This window comes from Myodes glareolus, chromosome 3 (assembly GCF_982192425.1).
Source record: "Myodes glareolus chromosome 3, mMyoGla1.1, whole genome shotgun sequence".
Taxonomy (NCBI): domain Eukaryota; kingdom Metazoa; phylum Chordata; class Mammalia; order Rodentia; family Cricetidae; genus Myodes; species Myodes glareolus.
Window position 1 is genome coordinate 129,156,854 of NC_142028.1, and position 17,535 is coordinate 129,174,388.

The 17,535-nt window shown below is 39.9% G+C and overlaps 1 protein-coding gene across 3 annotated transcripts in view; it reads right to left on the reverse strand.

Moving 5' to 3' along the window:
* The window catches only part of Kiaa1958 (KIAA1958 ortholog), a 160,352-nt gene that overhangs the window by 99,434 nt on the left and 43,383 nt on the right, over positions 1-17,535 (reverse strand). The gene's annotated exons all lie outside the window — the stretch shown is intronic.

Consider the following 17,535-nt stretch of genomic DNA (forward strand, 5'->3'; position numbering starts at 1 on the left):
AGGGAGAACATGAGCAAGGAAGTCAGGATCACGAGGGGTGCGTCCACCTACTGAGACAGTGGGACTGATCTAATGGGACCTCACCAAGGCCAGCTGGACTGGGAGTGTTGGAGCATGTGATCAAAATGAACACTCTGAATGTGGCTGGCAATGAAGGCTGACTGAGAAGCCAAGGACAATGGCACTGGGTTTTTATTCTACTGCATGGACTGACTTTGTGGGAGCCTGGTTTGTCTGTATGCTCACCTTTATAGACCTGGATGGAGGTGGGAGGACCTTGGACTTCCCACGGGGCAGGGAACCCTGACTGCTCTTAGGACTAGAGAGGGAGAGGGAGGTTGGGAGGGGGAGGGAAAAAGGGAGGCGGGGAGGAGATGGAGATTTTTAATAATAATAACAAAAAAGATGGCAGCAATAAAATGAACCCGATAAGAAATACGTCAGTCGTAAGAATAAGTAGAGCCGAAAGCCTGTTACTGAGCCAACCTGTTGGCAGAGTGAAGGAAGAAATGGGTCAATTGTCAGGGAGCTCATCTCCCCAGGAAACACCAATTGTGCTGCGAGGTAGGCCCCACACACCACAGAGCTCAAAAACAGCAGTTACACAGTGATATCCACCCCTGCTACTTCCTAGTGCTGCACCCCTGATCGGTGCTTCAAATCATTGCGAAGCCTCTTTACTCCTCTGAATCTGTAAAATTAGTAGAAGTAAAAAATTGAGTTATTATTAAAATAAAATATATGTAACATCCTTAAAAAAATGGGCTACAAAACTAAACAGAGAACTCTCAACAGATGAATCTGAAATGGTTGAAAGACACTTAAGGAAATGTTCAACATCCTTAGTCATCAGAGAAATGCAAATCAAAACAACTCTGCCAGATAGCCATCATATACCTGTAAGAATGGCCAAGATCAAAAACACTGATGACAACTTATGCTGGAGAGGTTGTGGGGAAAAGGAAACACTCCTGCATTGCTGGTGGGAATGCGAGCTGGTATAGCCCCTTTGGATGTCAGTGTTGCGATTTCTCAGAAAATTAGGAAACAACCTTCCTCAAGACCCTGTAATATTTTGGGTAGATATCCAAAGGATGCTCAATCGTGCCACAAGGACATGTGCTCAACTATGTTCATAGCAGCATTGTTTGTCATAGCCAGAGCCTGGAAACAACCTAAATGGCCCTCGTTTGAAGTACAGTAAATAGAAAATCTGAAAATACTTTCTCACAGTAAGTGATGCATGCATTCTTAAACTGCCTTTAAGTTGGCACTGCTTCGTTTTGGAGATGTTTTGAGACTCAAGAATATGATGTCTTTCAAGCAAAGAATCTATCCTAGATGCTGAAGACACAGTCCTACCTCGTAAGTAAACTAAAGACAGGCTGGTCCTAGATTTCTGAGAACAGCATGAAAATTAACATATATCACCTCTACCAAAGGTTTGGTCAACTGGTCAACATTACCAGCATCCTCTATGGGAAAAAAGCCCGTCAGTCCCCAGTCCTCTTCTTTTGACTCCCTAGCTCTCAGCTATTCTTTGTTCTTTGTCCCTCGTTTCCTTTGACTCCCAGGGTGCTGTTCTACCATTCTTGTTTTGTTTGCTATGGCTCCTCATTTCCTTCCTACTTTTAATTAGTAGCATTTTCTTTCCATATTACAGTTTCACTAGATAGTGTTCTTCTCCACCCTTGATGATCTGGCGATCTGGCAGAACTAAAATCCAAAGCCTTATCTTAAACTCTGAGGTTATCCTCTCAGCGGCTGAAGTTCACTCTAGAGGTCATCCGACTCCCAACTTCTGTTTTTGTCCATCCAAAGGATCCAACAGGACTGATTCAATTCTGAGAACTCATTCCAGCCACTGGTTCTCAAACTTACGCTTTTACAAAGCTTGTGGTTTGCAGCACTGTAACCCTTCTGAAACTTAGGAAAGACAATGAAGCAGTCAGACAGAGGTGTGTTTTCTTTCTTATGCAGTGTGACATTTTAAAATGTGGTAACACTTTGCCTACAAAGTCTTATATAAATTAACTCACCATGCATAAAACTCAAATCCAAATGGATTAAAGACCTCAATATAAATCCGACCACACTGAACCTGACAGTAGAGAAAGTGGGAAGTATACTGCAACACATGGGCACAGGAGACCACTTCTTACATATAACCCCAGTAGCACAGACAATAAGAGCAACAGTGAATAAATGGGACCTCTTGAAACTGAGAAGCTTCTGTAAAGCAAAGGACACTGTCAGTAAGACAAAAAGGCATCCTACTGAATGGGGGAAGATCTTCACCAACCCCACATCAGACCTTTGTCTGATCTCCAAAATATACAAAGAACTCAAGAAACTAGACATTAGAATTCTAAATACCCAATTAAAAAATAGGATACCATCCAGTATTGAAAACAGCTTGGTATTGGCATAACAACAGAGAAGTCGACCTATGGAATCGAATAGAAGACCCGGATATTAACCCACAAACTTATGAACACCTGATTTTTGACAAGGGAGCTAAAGGTATACAATGGAAGAAGGATAGCATCTTTAACAAATGGTGCTGGCATAACTGGATGTCAACCTGTAGAAGAATGAAAATAGATCCATATCTATCACCATGCACAAAACTCAGGTCCAAATGATTAAAGACATCAACATTAATCCATCCACTTTGAACCTGATAGAAGAGAAAGTGGGAAGTAGTCTACAAGATATAGGCACAGGAGACCACTTCCTAAGCAGAACCCCAGGAGCGCAGGCAATAAGAGAATCAATGAATGAATGGGACCTACTGAAACTGAGAAGCTTCTGTAAAGCAAAGGACACTGTCAGTAAGACAAAAAGGCTGCCTTCTGACTGGGAGAAGATCTTCACCAACCCCTCATCAGACAAAGGTCTGATCTCCAGAATATACAAAGAACTCAAGAAACTAGACACTAAAACTCTAATTAACCCAATTAAAAAATAGGATACTGAACTGAACAGAGAGTTCTCAACAGAAGAAGTTCAAATGGCCAAAAGATACTTAAGGTCATGCTCAACCTCCTTAGTGATCAGGGAAATGCAAATCAAAACAACTTTGAGATACCATCTTACACCTGTCAGAATGGCTAAAATAAAAAAAACACCAATGATAGCCTATGCTGGAGAGGATGTGGTGTGAGGGGAACATTCATCCATTGCTGGTGGAATGCAAAGTTGTGCAACCACTTTAGAAATTAGTGTGGCGGTTTCTCAGGAAGTTGGGAGTCAACCTACCTCAGGATCCAGCAATATCACTCTTGAGAATATACCCAAAGGATGCCCAAAAGCATTTGTTCAACTATGTTCATAGCAGCATTATTTGTAATAGCCAGTACCTGGAAACAACCTAGGTGCCCCTCAATGGAAGAACGGATAAAGAAAGTGTGGAATATATACACATTAGAGTACTACTCAGTGGTAAAAACAATGCCATCTTGAATTTTGCATGCAAATGGATGGAAATAGAAAACACTATCCTGAATGAGATAGCCCAGACCAAAAAGGATGAATATGGTATGTACTCACTCATTAGTGGACTCTAGCCATAAACAAAGGACATTGAGCCTATAGTTCACAACCCAAGAGAAACTAAATAATAAAGTGAACCCAAAGAAAAACATATATAGATCCTCCCGGAAACTGGAAGTAGACAAGCTCGCTGGGCAAAAGTTGGGAGCTTGGGGGTGGGAGTTAGGGTGGAGTAGGGGGAAGGGGAGAGGGGGAGAGAGAAGGGAGAAGGGAAGGATTGAGGAGAGCTTGGGGGAGTGGGAGGGTTGAAGTGGAGGAAGGGTGGGTATTGGATCAGGGAAGAAGATATCTTCATTAAGGGAACCATTTTAGGGTTGGCAAGAGACTTGGCTCTAGAGGGGATCCCATGTGTCCACAGAGATGTCCCCTTGGACAGCAGACGAAAGGGTGCCTGAACTGGCCTTGTCCCGTAGTCATACTGATGAATATCTTGAATATAACCATAGAACCTTCGTCCAGCGATGGATGGAGATAGAGACAGAGACCCACATCAGAGCATTGGACTGAGCTCTCAACGTCCAGTTGAAGAGCAGAAAGAGGGAGAAGATGAGCAAGGAAGTCAGGACCACGAAGGTTTGGTCCACCCACTGAGACAGTATGCCTTATCTAATGGGAGCTCACCAAATCCAGCTGGACTGGGACTGAACTAGCATGTGATCAAACCGTGGCACCAGGAATTGTTTCTACTGCATGTACTGGCTTTTTGGGACCCTAGACTATTTGGATGCACACCTTCCTAGGCATGGATGGAGGGGAGAGGGCCTTGGACTTTCCACAAGGGAGGGTACCCTGCCATCTCATAAGACTGGAGGGGAAGGGAGGAGGGTGAGTGGGGGAGCAGAAAGGGTACGGGAGGAGGGGAGGAAGTGGAAATTTTTGGATGCAAAAATAAAAATATATAAAAAATTCTTACATGCAAAAAAACAAAACAAATGAACAAAAACAAACAAACAAACAAAACCCTAACTCCTGATCATCACTGGCTCTCAAGAAGGGAGGATGTATTTGTCTCATTATAGTGAAATATTTATCCCATTCTAATAGCTCCTGTCTTCTGACTGATTTTAGGAACAAAATGACAAGTGCTGAAAGTGATGCTAATTGTTCCAAAAGAGATGGGCAGACAATGGGAACAGTGGAGTGTGATTAACCTACTTTTAATCATAAGCTACTCAGAACCTTTGAAATAAGTTTAAAAGACACCAAGATGGTTTGAATCTCAGAATACTGTTAATGAGACAAAACTCTCCAACTTGGGAGTGTAGTATTTATTCTAGAAGATACTAAAGGAAGACCATTTTCCTAATAAATGTAAATAAACAAAAAAGGGATTATTTGGTTGAGTACTGTGGTTCTTTCATAAAAGCACAAAAAATTCACCTTCTCATAAATTTCTAGATTTTATATTCTGATATATTCATCTATTGTGCATCATCTGGGTCAGGGAGAGAGTTTGGTCAGGAAAGTACCTGCTGCTCGAACATGAGAATCTGAACTCTGAACCCAAGAACCACAAACACATCAGATGCAGTGGCAGCATCTGTAACTGTAGCACTGGAAGGCAAGGGGACACTCAGAGTCCTGAACTCACTGGATCAGTACAGCCAAATGAAGAGCTCCAGACTTAGAGAGAGCCCCATCCTCAGAGCATCAGTGGAGAGCAATGCAGAAAAAGCAATGTATGGCTCCACACCTGAACTACCATGTACAAACTCATAAACAAGGACAACATGCACGCACATAAGCACACCACTGTCTGAAATTCCTGTGGGTGAATATGTTTTTATTTCTGGAAGGCAAATCTCTCTTATTTTCTTGTAAAACATTTTAGCTTACTTATGCTTAACCATTTTTAATTCTAATTTTCATGATAAAACTTCTATTTTAAGAATGAAATTCTGTATTTATTCTGAATAGATTTTCTCAGGTAAATTAAGAGTATTTGAAGTTTCTTAATTTGAACGTATATCAATTTTGTCAAATAGTAAATATGTTACTGAATGAAGAAAAAAGAAATAAAAGAAGACCACAACTGCTCCTAGGGGGTTGAGATTCTTATTATATATATATGAGAGAGACAGAGACATCTGAGAGTTCATAATGGATATGACCAGCAGACTAGACATGGCCATGTGAGGAGACAGGGGAAAGGAAGGAGGACAGCCAGGAACCAAGAGGGCAAAATGGTAAAATGGCCAAAAAGGGCTGGGTAATATAGGAATCAGAGAAGCAGGACTAGAGTTTAGGGTAGGGGGCAGGGTATGCCAGCCAGGAGGACCCTTTAATAAGTAGGGACTAAGGGCAGCTGGGAGAACTTAAGAGGTCTGAGTCCTTTTTAATTTGTTAATAGTTTTTTTTTGTCCTGTGTCTGAGACCTAACAAAGATTTCTCCTTGTCCAGCCATATCTTACATTGCCTCTGCTAATTTCTCTCAATTTCATTACTCACAATGGTCCTGGCATTGCTGTCTCACTAGTTCCTCTATGGATCTTCCCAGTCAACAGATGCATGTGTTCTGCCTTAACATCTCCCTGACACCTCAGTAAATGGCATCACTATCTTGTTGGCTGTAAGACTGAACAGAGTTAGAGTTTTAAATTTATTAAGATTAAGGAATTTGGGGCAGAGAGAATGGCTCAGAGTTTAAAGATGCAAACTTCAAGACCTAAGTTCAAACCCCAGGATCTACTGAAAAAGCAGGATGTGATGGCATGTATCTGTAATCTGAGCAACATGGACAAGAGTGGAAATTTCCTGGAAGCTCCCGCCAGCTGGCCTGGAATGTACAGCACAGCCACAGAAATAACAGACCAACGTTGGCATGGTGAAAGGCAAGAATGGACTTCTGAGAGCTGTCCTCTGACCTGCATATCACTGTGGCATGTGCATGCCTACACCCACAATACACAATTTTTAAACAACATACTTGGCAATCTTTATACAAATATACCCCTCAGAATGGGCAGTGGTGCAACATTCTCAGGTGTTTTGTTGCTCTGTGACCCTTCTGAAAGCAATAGACACCTTGCCCACAGCTGTCTATCACCTCTATAATGCCTAGAACACAAAACATTAAAAAAATATTGATCAAACTCAGTGGTCTCAGGAATTCCATTATTTGAAATGTTTGCACACTGTTGACCTACTTAGTATAGTCCCTCACTGGCTACAATGGTCTGAGAACCTGAGAAAACAGGTTACTCTATGAAGTGGGTAAGGGAAGGGGAGTGGGTCAAGGATCCAAGGGGAGCATTTACTAGCTAAAAATTCTTTCAAGACTGCACCATCTTTTTTTTTTAAGTATTTACTTATTTGTATATTTCTCAGTGTGTAAGTAGCAAACTTTTTAAACTTCTATGCCAGTAGCCACCTGGTTTTGAAGGCAACAGATTCCTGCCCTAGGTATTGACTGAGCAGGAAGAGACATACTAACAGGCCTCCCTTGAAACAACCAAGACAGAATCTAACAGACAGCTTAAGTCTACTTAAGGGAAATATGATAATGCGATGCTGTGGTGTGTGCTGATATGTGTATGTGTGTGTGGTATAGTGTGGTGTGTATGTATATGTGTGTGTTGTATGTGTGTGTGTGTTTGTATATGTGTGTATTTTACACAAGGGTCTCTCCCTTTATGCAGCCCAGGCAGGCTTTGATCCTCCTGTTTCTGCCTCCTAGATGCTAGGCTTACAAAGAATACATTAGCTTGTCCAGATTTCTGTGTGTTTTCAGAAGTTCACATGGTGGTATCACATGGTGGTATAGTGATCCTCTGTGAAGTCACACTGAAGTTTACTCTCCACTGTAGTAGTATTAAGAGGTGAGGCCCTTGAGTTAAGGCTAACTCATGGTCCAGCCCACATAAATAGTGTCTTGTAGACAGAGACTTAGGTAGTTTTTGTTCTGCTTTGGTATCAGTTGAGGACACAACATTCAGCACCTGCTTGCATCTTTTCTCTTCCACTTCCCGCCATGGGAGGATGCTGCTACAGGGAGATGCTATCAGTGAAGCCAGTCCTTCTTTCCATATACTTCCTACAGCACCTTTATCTTCACCTTCCCAATCTTCACACTATAAAAATACATTTCTGGTCCTTGAAAACCTCTCAGTCTCATGTGTTTTGTTATGGCAGAATGAACAACTCAAGTACTTGGTCATAAAAAGACACTTAATAAAGCCAGAGGGTAAATACTATCATCTCCCACAGTGTGACATGATGCTAATCCATCTATCCACCCCAATTCTATATGATTTTTAATGATACATATAATAACCAGGCCTTGAATTTTCATTATTTGATTTGATTAGTTTGATTTCACTTATTGATTAATATATTTAACAATAAGCATCTTTTTATATTAACTTTTTTAAGAAAAAATATTTTATTTTTACTTATGTGTGTCTGTATTTGTGCCCAAAGAAGTGAGAAGAGCGTATTGGATCTCCTAGAGTTGAAGGCATAGGCAGTTGTGAACCGTGCGGATGCTGGGAATTGAACTCAGGTCCTCTGCAAGAGCATCACACAGCCTTCTCTCCAGCCCTAGATCACTTTTCAATACATTTCCTTTAGTGATAAACACCTAGACACAGAATAACAATAAGATTTCTTTGATTCTTTTAGTCAAACCACCTTCAGAGTAGATCTACATGTGTTCCTCACAGATGTTTCCTTATTGTCTATCCAATTACGTTTGTTGTTGTTGGCATCTCGTTCGTTCCCAGCTGCCCAAACCATGAACTAATCACTCAGAAACTATATCATTTGCAATACTGTTTGGCCAATAGCTTAAGCATATTTCTAGTTAACTCTTACATCTAGATTTAACCCATTTCCGCTATTTTATATTTTACCATGAGGCTGGTGGCCTACTGGCAAGGTTCCAGCTGGCAGCTCACGTCCTTCCCCTCTGATGGCTACAGGGCGTCTCCTGACACCACCTTCTTTATCCCCAGCATCAATATAATTTTCCCCGCCTAGCTCTACTCTGCCTTATCACAGGCCAATGCAGATTCTTTATTCACTAACCAATAAAAGCAGCATATATATAAAAAGACTGCCTATATCATACATCATCTTAATTTTTTTGCTAGCTTTCAAAGTATAATGACATCTGACTGGTTATTTTATAAATTGAGAAATCCTCATTTTATAAATATGTCTTGAATATTTACCATGATTTGTGAATAATGTGAGCAAAGATTGTCCAGCAAGGCTCTTATGCAGAAAGCATCACTGGTCCAATAGTCAAACAATCCTAATGAGAGGCACTCACTATCAATACTGCGGGAATGGTGCTATTTGATCTTTCTAAGCAGTATTTGACCTTTGTGAGATGTTGGAGAAGATTCCGAGAACTGACATTAACAATGAAGATAACAGCAACTGCATACAATGACAAGAAGCTCACTATCTTCCCAAGACAACAGATTTAGATATAGTAATACAATGACCTTTATTGAGAGTTATTATTTTCATTTTAAAGGGAGAACAAAGTCATAATTCTCAAACCCAGTAAATAAAAGGAGTTAGGATTTCACTTAAGCTGGGTAGCTGGTAGCACACGCCTTTAATCCCAGCACTTGGGAGGCAGAGGCAGGTGGATCTCTGAGTTTGAGGCCAGTCTGGTCTTCAGTGTGAGTTCCAGGACAACCAGGGCTACATAGAGAAACCCTGTCTCAAAAAAAATCAAAGAAGATTTTATTCAAAGCTAGTTGAGTAGTGGTGGTGTATGCCTTTAATTGGGAAGCATAGGCAGGTGGATTTCTGTGAGTTCAAGGCCAGCCTGATTGACAGAGCAAGTTTCAGGACTGCCAAGGCTATATAGACCTGTCTAGAAAAACCTGTTTAAACCCTGTCTAGGAAAAACAAAATAAAGCAAAAAGATCTAATTCAAAGCTAACTGTTATAGTGTGACATGTCTTGAGGGAAGCTCCTGAACCCTGTCTGGTGTTCATGCTAGCCTTCATGCTTCCAATCCTGATCCTCACCAGGAAGGAACAGTAGCACACAAACCCCAGGATGACTCAGGCAATTAAGAATCTTTGGTTTTATACATTCATATAATCCCCATTTCTAAAGCTAAATCAGCTTACATTTTTGGAACTAACCAACTCATAGTGTTCACAGACCTAAGGTGTTCAGTACATGTAGAAAAATAAGATTACCTGAGGTTGGGAACCCATCCTGCATCTCTGGTCACTGTTTACAACAGAGGTTTGAAGAAAATAAGAAGTGGTGGATTTTTCTCCCATATCCTGGTAAAATGCTGATGCTTAATGTCCAAATGTTGTAACAAATGACTACCAAAAAATCTCGAACCAAGGTGCTTTTGTTTTCACTATTTTAAAAACAAGAGAACTTTTCTTTTTCCCTAGTTCTTTGGTCAGATGACCTGGGTTGTGCAAAAGGTTGCCTCAGGTTCTGACAGGCAGAGCGAGGTAACCATCCCAATCCTCATTGCATCTCTATGTTTATAGTAGAATTAATTCAAAGAAGTCAAGAAACGGAGCCAGCTTAGAGGTCCATCAACAGATGAGAGAATGTGGTACACATAACAACGGGACCACATTCAGCTGTACAGACAATGAAATCACGCTATTTGATGGGAGCAGGTGGAAATGGAAATCATCATATTAATCAAAATAAACCAAGACCCTGAAAGACAGACATTGTATGTTTTCTCTCATATGCAGAATCTAAATTTAGCTACATATTTTGTGTGTGTATACAAAATATTATCGATGTCATGAGAGCTCAGAGGAGCAGTGAAAGGTGGGAGCAGGGACTGGGAAGGACAGTGAGAGAACAAATATGCGCAAAGAACAACAATACAGATGAAATGTCACAAAACATTTTGTATACTAACTGAAAAAGTTAACTAAAAAGAAAAATGTTCCAAAACTGGGAGGGAAGCTTAGAAGCAAATGGGAAATATTATGGAACTCTGGGAAAGAGAAACTTACCGTAAAAAAATTAGGCATATTGAGGACAAGAAGGTATCTTTATCAGGACAACAGACACACAAAGGGCTGAGCATCCATATCCTTTGTTAGTTAAGGAAAAAGATAAACTATCATATAAAAAAATTTTATGTTTAAATAATTATTATCTTTCAGCTAAAAATTCTTATAAACATTAATCATTTATAAAGAGGTTAATTCTAAGAATCTAATATTTAGTCATTGAAATAAAAACATTTAGCATCATTTACATACAACTGTAACTACTACAGCAATATAAACCAGACTTAAGATCACAGTTTTGTGGCAATGTCAATGAAGAACATACATAATTCATATATTTTATATAAACATTAGAAAATTGTACACAAAATCTGTAACTAAGGCATAAGATCTAATGAACCTAATATTCACTGATATTTAATAATTTGATTTTTGTTTAAAATGTATGTAAAGTAGACAGATGGCTACTTTTGGAACACATAAAATGTCAAAAGATCTAATAATATTTAGGTCTTTAAATGGGCTGAGAAATTTGGAATGTTGCTGGCAACAAGTGTTTGCATGAGCATGTGCTTAAGTTGCTCAGAGCTTCAAGTTACCCAGGTCAGAAATAAGCTGTGCAAAACATTTCCCATTGGATCTCAGGGAAACAAACTATCTAAAGCCTCGGAGTTTCTTTTTTGAATTTCTGAGACACTTAGATGAAGTGAGAAACACACAAAGCAAACCATGTGACTTCCCAGCTTGCTTCTATTTTGAGCAAAATTAACTCATACCATTTTTGCAGTGATAACTACACTAAAGTCCTCAGTTCCTAAGTACAGCTAAATATCATCAATAAAACAGTAAATCACAAAAAATCAAGAGGTAGAGATGTGAAATAAATTATAGGAAAAGCAAAATAGAATCATTTATACACACACATATATTTATTTTTAAATTTTTCTTTTTTTTCTATTATTTGTCTCAAAGCAAATTTATGGCTTAAGAAATGTTGTTTGGTGTGTGTCCAAATACTAAACACTAAGAAATAAGTTTATGTGTCCCAAAACCCATAATAGTAGTCTTATTCTTTTTTATTTTAAAGATTTATTTATTTATTATGTATACAGTGTTCTGCCTGCATGTATACCTGTAGGTCATAAGAGGGTACCATATCGCATTATGGATGTTTAAGAGCCACCATGTGGTATGCTGGTAACTGAATTCAGGACCTCTGGAAGAAGAGTCGGTGCCCTTAACTGCTGAGACATCTCTCCAGCGCCTAGTAGTCTTATTCTTAACAAACTGTGCAGCCAGGCAGTGGTGGCACATACCTTTAAGACCAGTACTCGAGAGGCAGAAACAGGTGGATCTCTGTGAGTTTAAGGCCAGCCTGATCTACACAATGAATTCCAGGATGGCCAGAGCTGTTACACAGAGAAACCTTGACACACACACACACACACACACACACCCAAAAACAAAACTCCAAAACAACAACAACAACAAAAACCAAACCAAACAAACAAAAGCAAAACTGTGAAAACAATCCACCTTAGGAGAACAAACTGTGTTGTGTTTTTACACACACAGCAGTATTCCAATTTGACCTGCATGGTGTGTATATACGTTCATACATATGTAAGAATGCAGCAACTTACAGATTTTTGTGCTTTACCACATGTAAATTATACCTCACTGGGAGGAGATAAGCTATAAGGCTGGTAAATGAAGTCTGCTTTCAAATGTAGGCACCTGATCCCAGAAACCACTTTTCATCACGTAATCAAGAGTCACAGACAGGGTAAATGGGAACCCGTCACTGCACCACCCAGCATACCAGTCTCACTAACCCGAGCACTTCACACCTAAAGGTCATGCAGTGACCCCACCCTTCTTTTCCCATAATTTCATTGGTGCTGTACTCACAAAATCCAGCTGTTTTGAAAATCCCCTTCCTTTTTCTCTTTGTTTTCCCACAGAAGATATGACAATAAATGATGATTTATTTTATGCTAAGAAAGGGGGCTTTAAATTAATTTGAAAGAACCATTTGCTAGGACCCAATTCATCAACATTTGCTGAATGTATCAAATTTAAATTTATCCCTTTTTAAAGATTTCAGTGAAATATCAGTACACTAATTTTTACTTTGCTTCATAGCAACTTTAAGACTATTTAGTTTGCAAAAAAGCAGAGTTTTAGGATAAGTTAGCATTCCCATAAATATATTTAATAAATGTAAATATATTCTTTATAATGATCATATTCATGAATATATCCTCCTTATGAATACATTCATGAATACATTCTTCTTTGCCCTGTTGGGAAAACTTTTTAATACAGTTTAAAATTAATGAACATGAATATATTCATGAACATTTTTATAAATTTATATTCATATTTATGAACTATGTTCTTGACCATATTAGGACATTTTAAAATCTAGTTTAAAATTTAATGAATATCAATATATTCACTAAGAATATAGTCATGTCTTCATCAGCATATATCCATATTCATAGCCTGTATTCTTGACCATATTGGAAAATCTTAGAACTCAGTTTTAAATCTAATAAATATTAATAAATTCATTAGGAATATATCCATAAGAATGCACTCATATCCCCTGAATATGTTTAAAAACAGTATTCTTGCAAGTCAACTAATACATTTAATTGACAAAATGAACATTCTGAAAAGTGGGGCTAAGAACATATTTGCTTATATCTGGTAAACTGACTTACTTCTATATAGATGGATCTTTCTAACTATAAATAAGCCAGGCCTGGAGACAGCAAATACAGAAGGCAAATTGGTCTCTTCCTTTCCTGCCTTAGAACACAGATATAAGCTTTGTGGCCTTTGAATCCAGGATTTTAACAGTAGCCCCTGGGCTGTCCTGTTTTCAGTCTTGAAGTGGGAACTGCATCAGTTTCTCTGGTTCTGAGGCCTTCAGAGTCACACTTCTGGCATCTCCGGGTCCCCAGCTTGAAGATAGCTCGGTCATGGGATTTTTCAGCCTCTATAATAATGTGAACCAACTCCTAAAATGTCCCCTCATATCCCTATGTACATATTCTAGTGACTTTCTCTCCAGAGAGTCCAAACAGATTTCCCTATCTGTGTGACCCATATTGGTAGCCTACACATATGTTCATATGCAGTACTATCTTTTATAAGTGTATACATGTGTGCATTCTAAGCATATGTGCACAGGTGAACATATGACTGGAGCCCCTCCAGTCAGGTAAGACAGGCAGTGCTACAGGACGTGCTCTCAGAAATCTCTAGAAAGAGTGTGATTTCCAGGACAAGTTAACACGAATGTGACATAGTGTCAGGGAAGCCGGGGTTCTGTGTAAACCTAGAAGCATAGCTGTGCTTCCCTGTGTGTGAAAGCCAGAGGTTAATTTTGGGATGTCTTCCTCATTTGCTTTTCCACCTTAATTTCTGAGACAAGGTGTCTCAACGAACCTGGAGCTTAGTGTTTCAGCTAGACTGCTGGTGTCTTCACTTGTGCAGCAATTGTAGCCCACTATCCCACACAGCCCTTGCTATCTTTATTGAAGCAGACAGTGGTGAACTCAGACACAAATATAATTAATTTTATTTTGTTGTCAATAGTCACTGTATCAAGATGTATTTTATATACCATATTTCATGCACTATACATCAATTTCAGTATATAATTCAATTGTTGTTGTTGCTGTATGTTTGCAAAATGATCACCACAATCAATTCTGGAATACTTTTACATAAATGTGGCAATGGATACCTTTAATTGCAGCACTCAGGAACTATCGAAGTTTTTATTAAATTTCTCAATTTCAAAGACAATTTCATTTTGTTGCTCTGGATGTTATTCAAGGTAAAACTTCCATTTACACAACTTTGGAGATATCTTCTATGAAACACTAGGGATTGTGCAGATTCTCTTTCTACGTCGTGCTCCCCCCCACCCCCCGTGGCTACCTTGTCACATCCTTGTTAACTAGTCCTGGAAACCACGTCTCCCCCACCCCTGCAGCTACCCTGTCACATCCTTGTTAGCTAGTCCTGGAAATCATGCTCTTCTTAATTTCTGAGAGTCCTTCCTGTGGTTCCATCGCACTCTTTAGTAACAAGTTAGTTCCTGATACCAAAGTGGTCCTATTTATGATGCTTCCTTCATGATTATGGCTTCTTGTTCTAGTTTAAGATACTTGTGCCTATTATAAAAAGCAGGCATGGCAGTCCCATGGGTATTCACTTATTTTTACACTTAACATTAAATCTAGTCTTTAATCCCATCACTCAGAAGGCAAAGGCGGGTGTAGGCCAGTTTGGTCTACAGAGCGAGTTCCAGAACAGCCAGGACTATACAGAGAAACCCTGTCTCAAAAAACAGAAACAAACAAACAAAACACAAATGAACCTAAAATTCTACTTAGAATTTTAGTGAATAAGCCTGGTGTCTATGTTTTTCTACATGGATATCCAACTGATCTGCACCACTCATTGACAGGATCACAGATGCATGAGCTTGTTTATAGATTCCCATTGGTTTGTTTATCCACTGTTAGCAATTATTCTTGATTACACAATTTCGCAACAAATCTGGATATCCTACAGAGCAGCAGAGCGCAATCTTATAACCTGTAAGTCCTGTATCTACAAAATCTAAACTATATGCAATCTTGCTCATTAGAACAAAAGGATGGTGGCCCTCAGTCCTACAGCTCTGTCCTCTGTCTTTACTGCTTTTAGCCATTCGTAGAGCTGTATACTTTCTGTAATAAATTCAATGATCTCTCTCCCTCATGAGTGCACACACACACACACACACACACACCCTCACACCTCACACACCTCTCCCTCCCTCCTGCTCATCACAAACACACACACACGTGTTTCTCTTACACACACATACCTCTCACCTCTCTCTCTCTCTCTCTCCCTCCCTCACATACAAACCTCTCACCCCCCCCCCCGAAACTGATTAGGATAATGGGGTATACAGTTGACTCTGGGAGAAATCTGTACTTCTGAAACTAAGGACATACTAAGTGTAATGGTAAAAGTAAAATGCTGGGGATCCCTGAGTGGTTGCAAAAGGCAGCAGGTCATAAGACCATGCCGCAGGACCCCGAAGTGGTGGCAGGTAGCAAGCTGTGGATCCTGAGAGAAACCAGTCTTAGGCAGGGACAGCACAGTTCCCTAAGTGGCTGCAGTGGGCCACAAGGAAGCTGCGTGGTGAGTGAGAGACCTTGACGGGGCAGTCAGTCCCACAAGGAGAGACAGATGGATGGGCACGCCATGAGACCATGTCGCAGGTCTCTGAAGGTGGCTGGTCCCAGGCAGGGAGCCATGCAGAGGGCAGGAGACATGTAGGAACATCATGTAGAGTGAGGTTGAATATTTATTTAGTGGGTTATGGAGGGGAAAGGGAGAAGGGGGAAGAGGAGAGAGAGAGAGGTAGAGAAAGAGAGAGAGAGAGAGAGAGAGAGAGAGAGAGAGAGAGAAGAGGGAAGGGGAGAAGTGGAGAGAAGGGAAAGACAAAAGCTGCCTTTTTGAGAAAGAGAGAGACAAAAAAAGGAGGGACTCAGGCTGGAAGCTGAAGATCAGCTTGCCTTGGCAGATGGATAGACGGGCGGACAGGGGAGGTGGGGGAAGGGAGTGGGCATAGCTTGTCTCTTAAAGGGACAGAGCAGACCATTACATTCCCATCTCTTTTTTATAATAAAAGGCGGGAGTTTAGGCACAACCGGTTAAAGGAATGGGGTGGCAGATTCTCAAGACTGCTTTGTGCTTATTTGTGGGTGTCGTCTTGCGGGGGGGCCTGAAAAAGTTGACTGCTGGCCACATCCTGGTGTAGCTGATCTCTTTGCTCATGTCCGGTGTTTGTGGTATAGAAATGTCTGGTGTCTCTTATACCTGTTTAAGGTATTGGCAGAACAGAGGACAAAGTTAAGTTTAGGGGAAAAAAAAATTAGGACCAGGGAATTAAGGAGGGTGTACCTGACCTGTTTATCTAATCCTTTAATTCAGTTCCCTTGGAACTCACAAGAATTCTTTGGGTTTGTGAAAACAGAAGTTTTAGACATATACATTGTATAAACAGTAGCATATTTATGTCAGAATGACTATGACAGATATTGCTGAACAATTAAAAATATTTTTAAGACTGTGGAAGGCAGCGTGAGAGAGAAATTTGATAACTTGTATTTGTTCTCACACCTTTATAACTTGCAGGTCTTATATTGGTATTTGTATTTTACTAAAATTTATTTGGTGAGGATGTCCTTTTAAACTGAGAAAACCTCTCAGCTGTCAAACTGCATCAGAGATCTTTGAGAATAATAAAATTTAATCGAGTTATTGATTAAAAAAACAACAGAGAACTTAACTTGGTTGGCACCTAGAGCTACTCCTTAGGGTTCTCCATTGTCGTTGAGGGTCGTATTTGACTTTTGCTGTTTAGTGCAGGGCCTGCCAGACTCCAGAAGATCCTGTGGGCTAAGAAATCTGTAGGAAGACAAGCCTACTATTCTGTCCACTGTCTGGTGATCTTTAGTTTAGATGAAACCCAGTGGTCAGTGCTTGTCAGTTGAAGTGATGGATGTTGTTTTGTGCCTATTTGTCTTCTGTCTTCTTGGGAGGAAGTAAAATGCTGCTGCTAGGAGCCAACCTGTCTCTTCTTTGTTATGAAAAGTCTTTTAATAATTAAATATTTAAATGCCATATTCCCCAGATCTCTGAGAAGTTGAGGGCTGTTTATCAGGCATAACTAAAGTATAGAATCTGTGTGGATAGCTGGGTCTGAGCTTGACTGTACTGGCTCTCAACAGGTAAAGCAGAGTTGGATTAAATATAAAGTATTTTTGTAAGGGACTTAAAGTACATAACAGTTTAAAACACGAGACTTTCTAGTCTGGAACGAGATAAAATGAACAGACAATTATAACATTTAACAGTAAACATAGGTACATTTAAGTTACACGTATGAACACATACACACAGAGTGAACAAGAATTGGGTGAAGTGGATGCTCTTG